This window comes from Suricata suricatta, chromosome 6 (assembly GCF_006229205.1).
Source record: "Suricata suricatta isolate VVHF042 chromosome 6, meerkat_22Aug2017_6uvM2_HiC, whole genome shotgun sequence".
NCBI lineage: Eukaryota > Metazoa > Chordata > Mammalia > Carnivora > Herpestidae > Suricata > Suricata suricatta.
Window position 1 is genome coordinate 121,857,136 of NC_043705.1, and position 14,018 is coordinate 121,871,153.

The window sequence follows — 14,018 nt, forward strand, 5'->3', positions numbered from 1 at the left end:
TGGGGGGAGGGGGGGCTGCTCACTTGAAAGCAGGCCTCCCTATTTCCTTTGACAGAATGGGGTTACCTTGCATACTGCAGTGCCCTGCCTTCTGACAACCACACCCCACCTCCTTTAAAAAAAAAAAACTGTCCCTCTGAGGCCACACCCTGCTCTGACCAGGCTGTATTCTGACCATAAGTGTTCCCTGAGAGATGGCCATGTGTATTCAGCAAGGCTACTGGGAGATTCTCCCTGGGATTTTCAGGAGAAGGGTAGAGGAAGGGGACAGGGGAGGGAGAAAAGAGGGAGGAAAAGGAAGGGAGACAGGAAGGGACTGAAAGGGGATGACGCAGAGAAGCAGGGAGAGACCTTCCTCTGGTGGAGAAATGGGAAAGCATGAGCCAACAGTCACCCCAGCCCAGTTCTGAGAGCTGGTTTGAGAAAAGGAACCAAAGAGAGCCCTGGGTCCAGGAATCCCTGAGGGCCTGCAGGGGCTATACCCTTTGGGCACAGGATTTGGGGGTCACATGAGCTGGGACACTCTCCTTGTAGCCCAAGCTGGGTGTCTGTCACTTGTTATCTAAGAGACAAATCCTTACACTGGATCTTGCTCAGGCTGTCATCTCAGATGCCACAGTAAAAGGGGACCCAGAACTTCCACACTTCTGTCTGATCAGCTCATTTCTGAAGTCAGGAGCTAAATTCACTTCAGGGACCTCCAGAAGTGAAATACACACTCTTTGGAGTCAAACTGGGCTGAACACAACCGATGACCTACAATGTCCCCAGTTGAACCCGAAGGTAAGGAAGAACATTTTTATGCGTCATTCATTGGCTATCAGCTGCCCCTGGTCCGTTCTGCCCCAGGCAGCGGCCTGGCCCACCCCTACCCATGTGCTCCACACGCTCTTCACCTCCGACACCGTAGTCACCCCAGAAGACCTTGCGGCAGGCCCAGCGCGGGGCTTCGGGCTCTTTCCATTCTGAAAGCATGTGCTGCTGACTCTCCTACGGGAACCGGCCAACAATGAAAAGAATCACAATTAATTGGAAATGAATAGCATTAGACTATTTTAAAACCCTCATGAAATAAAAAGCCACTGTCACAGCTTGGTCCAAGAGGGACCCCATACTGCCAGGGAGGTGCACCTGACCTCATCTGCTCCACAGGGGACTTGGCTGCACAGAGCTGAGAGGGACAGGGGAGGGAGACCAGGAAGCAGCTCACAGGGCTGAGGCTACGGAGGAATAAGGAAAGCCCTGAGGCTAGGCAGGAACCAGGGAAAGGCAGACAATGCGGAAGCTGTCCAGGACAGGGGGTGCGGTGCTGGGGCTCAGCTGGACCAGGAGGCTTCAAGGCGAAAGGATAATCCTCCTGGCACTTAATCCCAGAATTTCACTGAAGATAGGACAGGCAAACATGCTGCCAATCACCCTAATTTATTCTGAACAAGACACCTGGAAGAGAAGCCTAACACGGGGGCTCAATCAAGGCACCATATCCCCAGGGGCTGTGCGAGCCTGGATTTGCCACACCCCTGTCCTGGCAGTGTGCGTGGAAAAGCCTCTCCAGCCTTTGCCCAGTAGAAGTCCCAGCCTGCTCAGTGCCTGTGCCAAATGGGGGCCCCTGGAACCACCTGCCTGGTGAAGACAAACTCCTATTAACTGAACGCGAAACCCTGGCCCCTCTATCTCTCAATTTCCAACCACATTCTGCTTTAGGGATAAAAAGCAAACAGCATTAAAGTAAAAGATGGGAACACTTCCATCAACAGTAACACAGATGAAACATTTTCCCCCACGCCCCGCCCATCCACAAACCAACACACCTCGTAGGTGATGCCGGGGTGGGGGTGGGGGGTTTACAGGGCGAGGCAAGAACTTGCAATTTAAGGAGAAAAATAAGAAACCTATGTTGTTTTATTTATTCTTGGGCAGTGAATCCCAACTACAGGCCAAGTACATAGGGGATGTGGCTCATACACCATCCTGCCTACAAGAGGGAAAAAAATAAAGGTCTGTGTAGATCAATGCACTTGCACAAAAGCACAGCTTTGTATACCCAACACGCAATACCCCTCAACCACATGCAATCCGTTTCTGATTTACCTCTAAAGAAATGCTGAAAGATAAAGGCAAAATCCCAGACAACTGAGTAAAAGACACGGCGAAGCTGAAATGTGTTTACTGAAGGCATTCCAGGTATCAGGTGTCCTAGGGCCATAAGATCCACAAGATGATATATTGTTAAATCAGTGCTGTCCAACACATGTGACCACTGAGCATCTGAAACGTGACCAGTGCACACTGGTGTGCCCTGTAAGTGGAAAACACACAACAGATTTCAAGGACTCCCTATTAAAAAAGCCAGATGTCAACTATATCATTAATAAGTTTTACATCCAATGCATATTGATAATATTCCGGATTCACCAAGTCAAATAAAATATATCATTAGGATTAATTTCATTTGCTTCCTCTGCTACTAGAAAACTTAAAATGACCTATGTGGCTTGTATTTGCGGCTCGCTTATATTTGTTAGGTAATGAGGATTGAAGACGTTCCCTTCAAAAGACTGTGGTGAGCACATCCATCTAGCAATAGCTGCACATTACTACTAAGGCAAGCCTAAAATTAAGCAGAAAATGTGTACGTTACCATGTCATGTTTAAGGTCCACCTAATAGCATATATTTGTACAGCTCAGGTCTGCTCAATAATCCAAGTTAATGATAACGTTGTAATTTATAAGATTCACTCTGCCACATGCAGGAAGAGAAAAGAAGATCCAACCATTTCATTTCACTCTGGACTGCCGGACCTCTACGCACACTCAACTAGTACTCTGTTCTACATGGTTCAGAACAATGGGTTTTTCTCTAGCAACAGCTGGACACTTTTCCAAAGCCTTCCATAGGGAATTTAACTTCCTCATTAGCTCGTTCTAAGCGCCACCGCCTTCACTTTAACCGCAATATTATGGCTCTGTGCCTGGATTAGGACCGAAACAGCACAAGTTGTGTAGAGAGGCTGAGCCACTTGTTGATGCAAATTTGGAATAAGACTGGTCACAGATGGAAATAGATCTTCATGTTGTCCACATCACCTGGTGGTGTGACAATAGGAGAACTAACTGAAGGAGGAAATTCAAGGAAAAACTGTTGCGAATATACAGAAGACACAAAGCAGAGATGAAGCAACCCCTCTCTGTTCTATGGATTACAACCATATTGGCAGTTAGAACCATACTGGCCAGTCTGCCGGCACCTCCTTAAAGGTAGGGGATAAAAGGGCGCCTGGGTGGTTCAGTGGGTTAAGCATCTAACTTCAGCTCAGCTCATGATCTCGCGGTTCATGGGTTCGAGCTCCGTCCCCGGCTCTGTACTGACAGCTTAGAGCCTGGAGCCTGCTTCAGATTCCATGTCTCCCTTTCTCTCTCTCTGCCCTCCCACCCCCCTCTCTGTCCCTCACAAAAATAAGCATTAAAAAAAAATTAAAGATAGGTTGATAAAGAGCATGATAAACATTAGCAATTAGAGTAACAGCCACAATAGCAGTCATTCACTTAAATGATTACCATGCAAGATTTCATTTCACTTTGCAAAAAAAAATTTTTTTGACTATTTAGTTATAAGTGAGTATTTTCTCATTTAATACTTATACCATTTTGGGATGAGATGCTGTTGTCATTATTGCCAGTTTCCAGATTAGGAAAACAGCCACCCGGAAAGTTGATTTTGCCAAAGCAGCACAGTTTATAAATGAAGAGGTTGGATTTATTTTTTTTAATGTTTTTTTATTGACTTTTGATACAGAGAGAGACAGAGCATGAGAGGGGGAGGGGCAGAGAGAGAAGGAGACACAGAACTGAGAGCAGGCTCCAGGCTCTGAGCTAGCTGTCAGCACAGAGCCTGACACGGGGCTCGAACTCAGAAATGTGAGATCTGACCTGAGCCAAAGCCAGAGGTTTAACCGACTGAGCCACCCAGGCGCCCCGAGGTTGGATTTAAACTCAGCTTCTGGGCCCAGAACAGATCATTGGGCTGCATATTAAATGCAGCACTAGCAATAATAATTACAAAGGAAAAAACAAAAAACAGTCTGGCTAACAGACCAACCTTTTTTTTTTACTACCTAAAAAAACAACTCATTTGCCTTTAAAGACGGAACAGTGCTCAGATCCGCTGAGGGCGCGCCCAGAGTTCCTTCTAAGAAGTCTGAATGGACCAACTTGAAAAAGGTATTCTTCTGGCCCTTGGCCCTCACTCACACACCTCTGCTTCATTCCAGGGGAGGGTAGCATTTTTACTTCTTTGCCCTTTTCATTTGCCGAGCATACGCGGGACAAGTAAGTTGAAGGAACTCCCCAGTCAAAAATTCCTTTTCCACGTAGCTTTGCTAAAGATATCAAGTCAGTAACAGTGAAAATGTAAAGATGATTACAGACCAGTGATGTGGCTATTTTTATACTCAGCTGAGCTGAGTAACTTCAGATTTGGGTGGAGGTTTCCCTGTTTTGGCAACGATTTGGAAAAGCAGAGCTTCTGGATACATAGATGCTTCCCTATGATTAGAGCCTTTCTGCTCCTTAAGAAATTATTCTAATATCCTGTATAACAGCTCTTGCCAAGTTATAAAAAAAATGAAAGATAGCAATGCTTGAGAACTAAAAGCACCAATATTATAATCGAAGTGAAACCCTAAAACACATCGCCCCAGCAGACAGGAATGGGGCAGAGAGGTCAGGTGGTATTTGTTCTGGAAGCCACAACCCAGAAGCACCCTGACACCTGAGCCTGCGGCAGATGTCACCAGGACAGGGTGAGCCACTCCTTCTGTTTTCCTTTGCCACCTTGGATATAAACACCCACTTGCTGTGTAATGAGAATAAAATGCACTCTGTTCCAAGGGGAATGCGCTTAAATAATCAGGGGCCATTTTAAAGAAGAGGAAGAAAGCAGGCTTATCGCCACACAAGACATTACCAGTAATGCAGCCGTCAACAGATTGGTCCCGCGCCAGGCAGGGATAGGAGTCATTTTGAGGAAATCTCTTTCTGGCTTTTGGAGGCTCTGGAGGAAAATGATAGAAGTAAACCCATGGCACACCAAACATGGCATAAAATGGCACAGCACAGAAAGAATCTAGTTACGGAGGATTTGGTCAAGATTGCTGAATGGGTGTATACATAAGGGTAGTGGCAGGAAGGAGGTTTTTCTTGAAAGATCTCCTGAGAGGTATATGGGACTGGTCATAGTTTCTCTGCCTGTATTTAAATAGTTTTGCCCAATTTACAAAAAGCTCATAGGAAAGAAATATGGAACTTTTTTTACTCAGAAGAGAAAAAGGATATACCTTCACTCCTCCCCACATGCCCCTCCCCAGTCTAAGTTTACAAAAACAAAGACCTGAGAAGGTTCTGAGAGCAGTCAAGGCAACTTGTCCCCATAGAAAATGCGGATGGGGTGGCCACGAAATAAGATTCGACTGGAGAGAATGGCAGGCTACTCACCACCCAGCCCTGCCTGAGGATCCCCCAACAAGGCTGACCCAGGACCTCAGGGCCCCTTCAGTGCTTCCTAGGGCCCCAGCACGTTTGTGTCTGGGTCCTAGCTTGCATTTTCATTTTGGCTGCCTTCTAAAGAAAGAAAAAGCAACCCACTGTCCATGAGCCTGTGGCTCACAAGTTCCCACATCCTCTGGGTGGCTGGGAAGAGACGACGCTGAGCAGGGAAGTGACTGCAGGTTGTAATCATCCAGGGCAAGCTAGTGCTGTTACATTTTTGAAAAATGATCAATCGCCGTGTCAACTTTCATAGGAGGAGACGGTCAAGTTACAAGAGCAGTCCTGTCCAATTAAGAGACTCAGTGCAGAAGTTAACTCACTGAAATGGCTCGACAAATATTTGTTCATGTGATTCTTACTCAGCAGTATGCGAAGGGACTGGGTTCTGGTGCCTTCTGACCTTCCTGTCCCTGCTCAATGGCCTCTGCCTCCTGGGATTCCCCACTGCTTTCCAACCCAGCGAGTCCAAGTCTATGCCAGTCTTCTTCATGGACATCAAGTAATTAGCTCCATATAGGACTCCCAAGGTCATGGTCTACGGCTCAGAGACAAAAGTATAACATTTAGAAGCCCTGTGTTGTGAGCAGCCAGAATGGAGGTTCATCTGGCTCTGCCTCCTAATGGGCCACTTTCTTAGGGGCCATTTCCCTTCCCCAGGCCTCAATCCAGCCATCGAAGGAATGCCCCCGCCACGTTATTCCAACCACAGTCTGCCTTGTGCTATAGAGGAAAGCAAAAGTGTTAGCCAGGTTAAAACTGTAAGCTCCGTGAAGGCAGGTATCATCCTTCACGTGTGGGTCTTCTAACACTCAGTGACTCCATCAACATGCACTGCTCACAGGAAATGTGCCAATGACGAAGACCAGCCTGGACCTCCAAAAGCCACAGCCTAGGAGCACAGTACCTGGTGCACAGAAGGACCTACCTCAATTCAATTAAAGTGACTAATAGAGCCGGCAGCATTTGCCCTGGAATAGGCAGGTATGTATCCCCTTTGGCCCAATTTTTGACTAAAGAGACTGAGGATGTCACCTAAGGTGAACAATGACAGAATAAGCTCCCTGTGTGCGGCTAACAATGGCAGGACCTCCTCCCGATATCTGCTACCTCCCACAGAAGGAGGACTCTGGGAGCCCAGGCATCTAGCTGAGGGTCAGCTCCCTGACTTCCTCGGGTTTCCTGGAGGCAGCCCCATCAGGCTGGGAGGCCAAGAGGAGCAGGATAGACAGTGTGTTAGGAACATTTCCTCCACTGGACGGAGCAAAGATTTATCCCGTGAGCTGGGCAGCATGGTGAGGTGGGGCCCAGGGACATCTTGGTTCCATACTGCCACAGCAAGGAAGCTGCTGCCACCGGAAAGCAGACGACCATCCAGACCCAACACTAGACCAAGAAATAGGTTGTCCTTGGAGTGAGACACTCAAGACCCTCCTTGTGGTCAGTTGACACAGCAACGAGTGACTGGTTTTCCAACTGAAGGTAGCATTCTTTTCACTCATGTATACCAGGTTATCAGGCCTGGGGATAGCTGGGCATGATAGAGAATAAACCCTTGTAATTCTACTCTTGATCCTTAAGAGGTAGCTGTTAAAGGTAAGCAGCATAAATTCAATAATGGTTTTCTAGGTACTTTCAATCGATCTTGGGCTTTTAAGTTTATTTATTTATTTTGAGAGAGAGAGAGAGGAAAAAGCACAAGTGGGGGAGGAGCAGGAAGAGGGGAAGAGAGAGAGAATCCCAAGCAGGCTCTGCCTAAGTCGGCGCAGAGCCCGATGCGGAGCTCGAAGTCCCAACCATAAGACTGTGACTTGAGCCAAAGTCCAATGCTTAATCAACTGAGCCACCCAGGGGCCCCTAGATCTTTGGCTTTTAATCTGGGGAGTACAAAGGGGTTCATAAATGGACTTAACACAGGGAGTACCATGCTCTTGAAACTGACAAAGATTATGAATGTATAGCATCCCTGTATACAAATGAACCTCTCCCTAGGAAAAACGGTCCAAACCCTGTATCGGATTTGCAAATCCATCTGATTCAAAACACTTAGAAATCACTGCTAAGTGGCTTTTCCTGGTTTGCAAAATGGACTCCTCTCAGTGGAAAACACTTCACTCTGTGCTGCCCTAGAGCAAAGGGAAGCTGTTTGGCCTTCTATTGCTCACAGCACACTCTGCCAGAGTTCCCTTTTCTGGCTGAGTTTCCATCACTGCCGCCAACAAAAAGAACCGGACAGATGTAGTGAACGCTCTCATAGATGCTGCTGTGGCTGTTGTGTAGTCACTTAGCACTTTAAAAAGAAAAAAACAGGGGCACCTGGGTGGCTCTGGCAGTTAAGCATCACACTCTTGATTTTGGCTCAGGTCATGACTCACAGTTCCTAAGTTCAAGCCCTGCATTGGACTTCACATGCACACAGAGCCTGCTTGGGATTTTCTCGCTTGCTCTCTCTCTCTCTTCCCCTCCCTTGCACTCTCAAAATAAATAAACTTTTTTTTTTTTTTAAAGCAGGGAGGAAAGAAGGAAGGAAGGGAGGGAGGAAGGGAGGAAGGAAGGAAACATTCTGGATTAACCCAACCAAACTCCTCTAGAAATCATAAAGAAAAAACCAAAGAGAAGACCAATCTTGTTCTTACCAATCACCACATCTAACAGGGATAGGAAAACTTGAGTTGCAGTATAAAAAAAGTAATATAATGATTGTGAGGGAAATTGATACAGGAGAGGATGAATTGCTTGTGTCAGGTTACTTTATAATAAACTTTGGTGTTCAGCAAGTATCAATTTCAGGAGAAAAGAAAGAATATGTTTTCTCCCACTGTACAAGTAAACTTCTTGGACTACAATCAACTTTTCTCACAATCAGATTTTGTGGTGACCAATGGTCATGGTATTTACATAGCAAGACAATGTATATCCAGAGAACACCATTCACTACAGAAGAAATTGAACTAGATAGCAGGTGAGGTTAGATGAGGTGACCCACCACACAGAACCCACTGGAATAGCAGTCAAAACACAATGCAGACTTTTCTGAATGGTGGACATGTTTCTTGAATACAGTGGAGAAAACGAAGGCTTAGAAAGGTGAAATGGCTTTGTCTGGGGGAGAAAAGAGACCTGCATCTTCTGAACCTCAACCTGCATTTTGTCACCAGCTATCTCCACTCCTCTTACCCATCTTTCGATTATTAAATGCTAGATTAGGACAGCTAAATATCTGATGACCTCCTTGAAAGGTTTTATCGTGTGTGTGTGTGTGTGTGTGTGTGTGTGTGCGCGCGCGCGTGTGTGTTTGTAATTCAATAAACGTTAATCACCTACTATGTGACAGATACGCTACTGGATACATGGAATATAAAAGTGAAGAATACAGCAGACTCCTTCCTTCCTTCAAACAGAAGAATCTGTTTTGAAATACATGGCTAAGTCTACAAAGTTACTTATTAAAATCCTGACTAAATTTACCGATACCCATCCAGGAGTCTGATGTTGAAGACTAGTTTTTTTGTTCACTATAGATGGGTGAGGTTGGGAAATTGATGGTTGACTAACCCTCCTTCTCTTTCATTAAACCACCTACACTTTTCAGCTCCTGAGTAGTAACCCAAAAAGAAGAAATTTCTAAATCATGTAGCATCTTGAGAATAAGCAAATAATTGTATGCTTACAGTTTTCAGCTTGAAGTGTAACCCTACCTGGGTCCGTAATAAACTGATTTCTTTTCATACCATTTTATTACAGGGGACACAGTGGTTGTACTTCGATACACTAGTGATTTTTTGTAAAGGATACCATCAGTATCATATACCCATATAGTTAATAGAAAAAGAAAACCTAGGCTCCTTATCTCTATCACCCACTTCAAATATACCCAAGAGGCCTTTGATATATTTAGTTTTGTTTTGTCAACTCCTATATTCATCACAGAAGGTAGAGAAAATGCAGTTGGCTTCTAGCAAAATAACACACAACACTAGAACAGTGAATGTTTCTAGTAACCTTAAGGATTTTATGATGTGACAATTTTTAAAGTATTTCTAGGTCCCTTACTATATATTTAATTGCTTTTAGATCTTCAGACTAAGAAGATCTCCCCAGGGTGCCTGGGTGGCTCTGTCGGTTGAGCATCCAGCTTTGGCTCAGGTCATGATGATCTCACGGTTGGTGGGTTCAAGCCCTGTATCGGGCTCTGTGCTGACAGCTAGATCAGAGCCTGGAGCCTGCTTCAGATTCTGTGTCAACCTCTCTCTCTGACCCTCCCCTGCTCGTACTGTCTCTGTCTGTGTGTGTGTGTGTGTGTGTGTGTGTGTGTGTGTCTCAAAAATAAATAAAAGACATTTAAAAGATTAAAAAAAAGGATCTCCTCACACCCCCCCCCCAAACAAAAAGTAACTATGAATGTACAGTTAGCAATGATGAGTATACCCTCTGCAAACAATTCAGGGATATATACTTTCTATTCTTAGAAATTCAATGCAGTTGGCATAGAGACTATTGCTGGCTGTCTGTACAGGCGTTGTGTGGATAGGAGAGTCAGTCTTCCACATTTAAAATGTTGGAAAGCTAAGTTATCAAGGAAAGATGGGTGTGCTTCCAAATGTTACTTATGCTTTCTTCTGAATTCAGGTTTAGGCAAACGTTGGCAGAGAAAAATAGGAAGGCAAGTACTTTGTAGGATAAAGCACACAGATTTAAATAAAGTACTTTTCTTTATAAGATGTATATATATTTTTTATCCTAGGACATCATCAGGGACTCAGTTGCAGCTGTGGAACCACCAGCACCACCAAGGATATCCACAATGTACTAAAAGAGAAACTCTAAGTAGAAAAAACACACAAAAAGCATTATATCCATTCATTCAAACATCTGAGTACCTACTGTCAGTCAACACTGCTCTGGGCACTATGGATACAGTGGGAACAAAACACACAAAATCCCCGCCTCGGTAGAGTTTACATTCTACTAAGGATACTAACATATATCAAAATCCATGGCGAGCTAGAAGGTGTTAAGTACCATGGAGAAAAAACAGAAGAGGGGCAGGGCATGCTGGGAGCTGATGGGTAGCTGATATGACAGACACTTGAGTGAAGACCTGGGGCACTGAGGGGCACAGCCACAGAGAAGATCTAGAAGAGTGGTCCAGACAGTGGGACAGCAAATTCGAGGGCTGAGGCAGGAATGCGCCTGACAATTTGAAGACATAATGAGGAAGCCAAAGTGTTTAAATGCCTTGAATTGCTTTCAGATTAAGGGGTTACAATTTGGGGCAAAACGTCAACACATTTTTCATAAACTCTTAGAGCAAGAACATGCCTTCGTAAATGCTTACTAAAACGACTTAATCTTACCAAGCTTGAAGAGAGGAGTAAGAGAAGGCTGAGTGGGCAATCCGAGGTTATGCTGCTAGTGACGCCTGACAAAAGCCTTTGGAACAAGTCTCCCAAACTGAGCACCACAGCCTCAGGCTTCAACCTGATAATTACGAGGCTCTTTTCCTCCTCAAAAAAAAATTTTTTTTAATTGTAAGAACAAAATAATCCAACTAATAATCTTAGAGCTGAAAATGGATCAGATTCACTTTTCTCATTTAACAGATAATCAAGACAGACCCTGTGCACACCCTACATTTTTGCTGAGGAATGAAATAATAAATGCAGCATTACCTAGACCCTATCTCCCAGCAATTCATGAGATAGGCGTAATACAGAAACAGGTCTCTATGCTTATAATAGCTCTGTTTGTTATACTAAAAAAATAAATAAATAAAATAATAAAAAAAGGAAACCAATCAACTGCCCTTAGTAGCAAAAGTGTAACAGCAAAAAATTGGAAACATTCTAATTTTCTTTTTGCAAGGGAATTAGGGTACTACGGTTTATTTCTAACCTAAAATTCTCTGTAGCAGCTAAAGTGAATAAGAACTACATGTACCTCAAAACAAACTTAAAAATGCAGGAAGTGCATACATAGGATTATGCCATTTATGTAAAATATTAAATACACTAGCTCACAGATATTGCTTATGGACATGTAACAAACAGAAGTACCAAACACATTTGGAAACTATGTATACTAACTTCGCTTTAGGGTCACCTGAGGATAAAGGAAGAGGAGGAAGAATGGATAAGACACTTCAGTTGCAGTTTAACTGGTGGAGATTTGAAACAAATAATGGAGATACCAGCAACTTTTAAACATAAGTAGTGTCCATTGTTTTATGTGTGAAATATTTCATACCTGTTTTTATACTGAAAGGAAAAAGGAAGAGACAAAGCTCCTCCACCATAGTCCATAACTGCAAGCCAAGTTTCCTTAACCTCCAGACCGCAGTTTCTTCACCTTTAAAACGTCGGTGACACAAAGTGTGCCTGCCTCAAAGGTTTAGGAAGTGGTGGCCTCGGGGCGCCTGGGTGGCTCCGTTGGTTGCGCATTGGACTTCGGTTCAGATCATGATCTCACAGTTCATGGGTCCAAGCCTCACGTCCGGCTCTGTGCGGGCAGCTCAGAGCCTGGAGCCTGCTTCTAATTCTGTGTGTCCCTCTCTCTCTCTCTGCCCCTCCCCTGCTCATGATCTCTGTCTCTCAAAAATAAATAAATGTTAAAAAAATTTTTTTTAAAGGAAGGGGTGTCCTGGAGACAGGGCTTCAATATCAGGGACACAACCATGCCCCTATTTAGTCCCCGTGGCCCAGCACCCACTCTTTCTATTCAATTTCACAAAGAGTGGTAGGCTTTTTCACAACAGGGTTACAACCACCAACACCCCCGCCCCCACGAAGAGTCATAAAACAGGTCTAAAGCGTGTAAAGGATACAATAATGAATTAATTAATTAAGGAAGCATCTCAATGAATGGAGAGGAATAAACCCGGGCATCTCCCAGCACAGGACCACCTCTCCCAATCCATGTCATGCAAGGTCTGGTTGAAAATTATAAGAACTTGGGGCGACTGGGTGGCTCAGTCAGTTAAGCATCCGACTTCTGCTCAGGTCATGATCTCAAGGTTGGTGGGTTCAAGCCTCATGTCGGGCTCTGTGCTGACAGCTCAGAGCCTAGAGCCTGTTTCAGATTCTGTGTGTGTGTGTGTGTGTGTGTGTGTGTGTGTCTCTGCCCCTCCCCACTTATGCTGTTTCTCTCTGTCTCAATAACAAGCATAAAAAAATTTTTTTTAAGAATTTCTTTTAAAAAAAGAAAGAAAATTGTAAGAACTGGATAAATTTTCTCGAGTTAAAGTTTACTATCTTACAAAAGCCCATGGAGGGGGGAAAAAAAAAAGACGACGACGACACTGGTTAGGCATCATTAAGAAAAGAGGATCAGATTACATCCATCAGTAATAAAACTCCCAGCCACACCTATGAACAGGTGGGGGCCAGAGCAATCAAAAGCCAGCCTCTCTGGGATGCACTCGCCCTTCTCTAACTTTGTTCAAACCACAAGGTGAGGCTGTCCTCCTCTCTTAGAGGAGCATCTGCCGAGTCCTACTGATGAACAGACCAGTTCCTCCCCCTACCAGGCCCTCATAGTCTTGAGATCACATTCTTCAGAGAACTGGCAACGTTCTCTGGAGCGTCGGATGGAAAACCGAGACCCAGCCAAATCACCTGGGAGCCTGCGGCCACGGGAAGCTGCTGGTCTTGGTGGGCGGCCTTGAGCCCCACATGTGCCCAGACCATTGGAAATAAAATTGTGCTGACCTGGGTTCCTTGGAGAAGCGCAAGCCTGGACGTACAGCCCAGGCCCCAGCCCCTGGGAGGTCACTTGTAACTCCTCCACTTCACACTGGGCTCCATCCATCCAGTCTGCTGCCCCCCAGAGCTCCGGAACCTGCCCCCCCGCCCCGCCTCCACAAAAGGGGAGTGAGAGGTCCACACGCAAAGGAGAGCGCGAACCAGAAGGCAGCAGACGAACCCCCAAAACTACAGAAACTAAAGCGCGGACACAAACCTGCCCACGCCCGCAGCGAAGGGAAGGCGGGTTAGAGTGGGAACCCACCCACCTGGGCAGAGGTGGGGACAGATGGCGGGCGGGCGCCCCTCGCCCGAAGTCCCCGCTGCCCCGTGTGCGCCCGAACTCCAGCATCCAGCCTCCCCGCCCTCCAGAAGCCGCGGCGCGGAAAAGGACACGGGGAGCGAGGGGGCTCTAGCAGGCCCGGGGCAGCCTCGCCTGCACCCCGGGGCCAGCCGAAGGGATCCCTAGAGTCAGAAAAGGAACAATAGCGGTCCTTCGGTCGCCGCAGCCATCCAGAATCTCCCGCTTGCACCTTCCCCCCAGCTCCTCCAAGTTCAGCGCGGAGGCCGGTCGAGTCCAGAAGCGAGGACCCGGGGGGAGAACGGGGGCGCGGAGCCGGCCAGGCAGGTGGGACAGGGTGCCGCCTCGCAGCCCCCCAGGACGCCCTGAGGGGCTTGGCCATTCATTCCCGCCCGCGCTCCCTCCGCCCGCCCGGCCCCGCGCCCGGCCGCTG

At 46.1% G+C, this 14,018-nt stretch overlaps 1 protein-coding gene and 1 long non-coding RNA gene across 4 annotated transcripts in view; one reads left to right on the top strand and one right to left on the bottom strand.

Moving 5' to 3' along the window:
* Positions 1–14,018, bottom strand: part of RAI14 (retinoic acid induced 14) — a 151,838-nt gene that overhangs the window by 129,495 nt on the left and 8,325 nt on the right. Inside the window, exon 1 of one of the 3 annotated variants that reach the window (XM_029941026.1) lies at positions 10,903–10,919. The exons of the other annotated variants lie outside the window; for them this stretch is intronic. The gene's annotated coding sequence lies outside the window, so the exon portion shown is untranslated. Of the gene's footprint in view, positions 1–10,902; positions 10,920–14,018 lie in introns of those variants that run through there. 3 annotated transcript variants of the gene reach the window in all.
* On the top strand, positions 223–8,996 carry LOC115293240. Its single transcript, XR_003909437.1, has 4 exons — positions 223–254; positions 677–783; positions 6,390–6,529; positions 8,880–8,996. It is a non-coding gene; the product is annotated as an uncharacterized LOC115293240 (long non-coding RNA).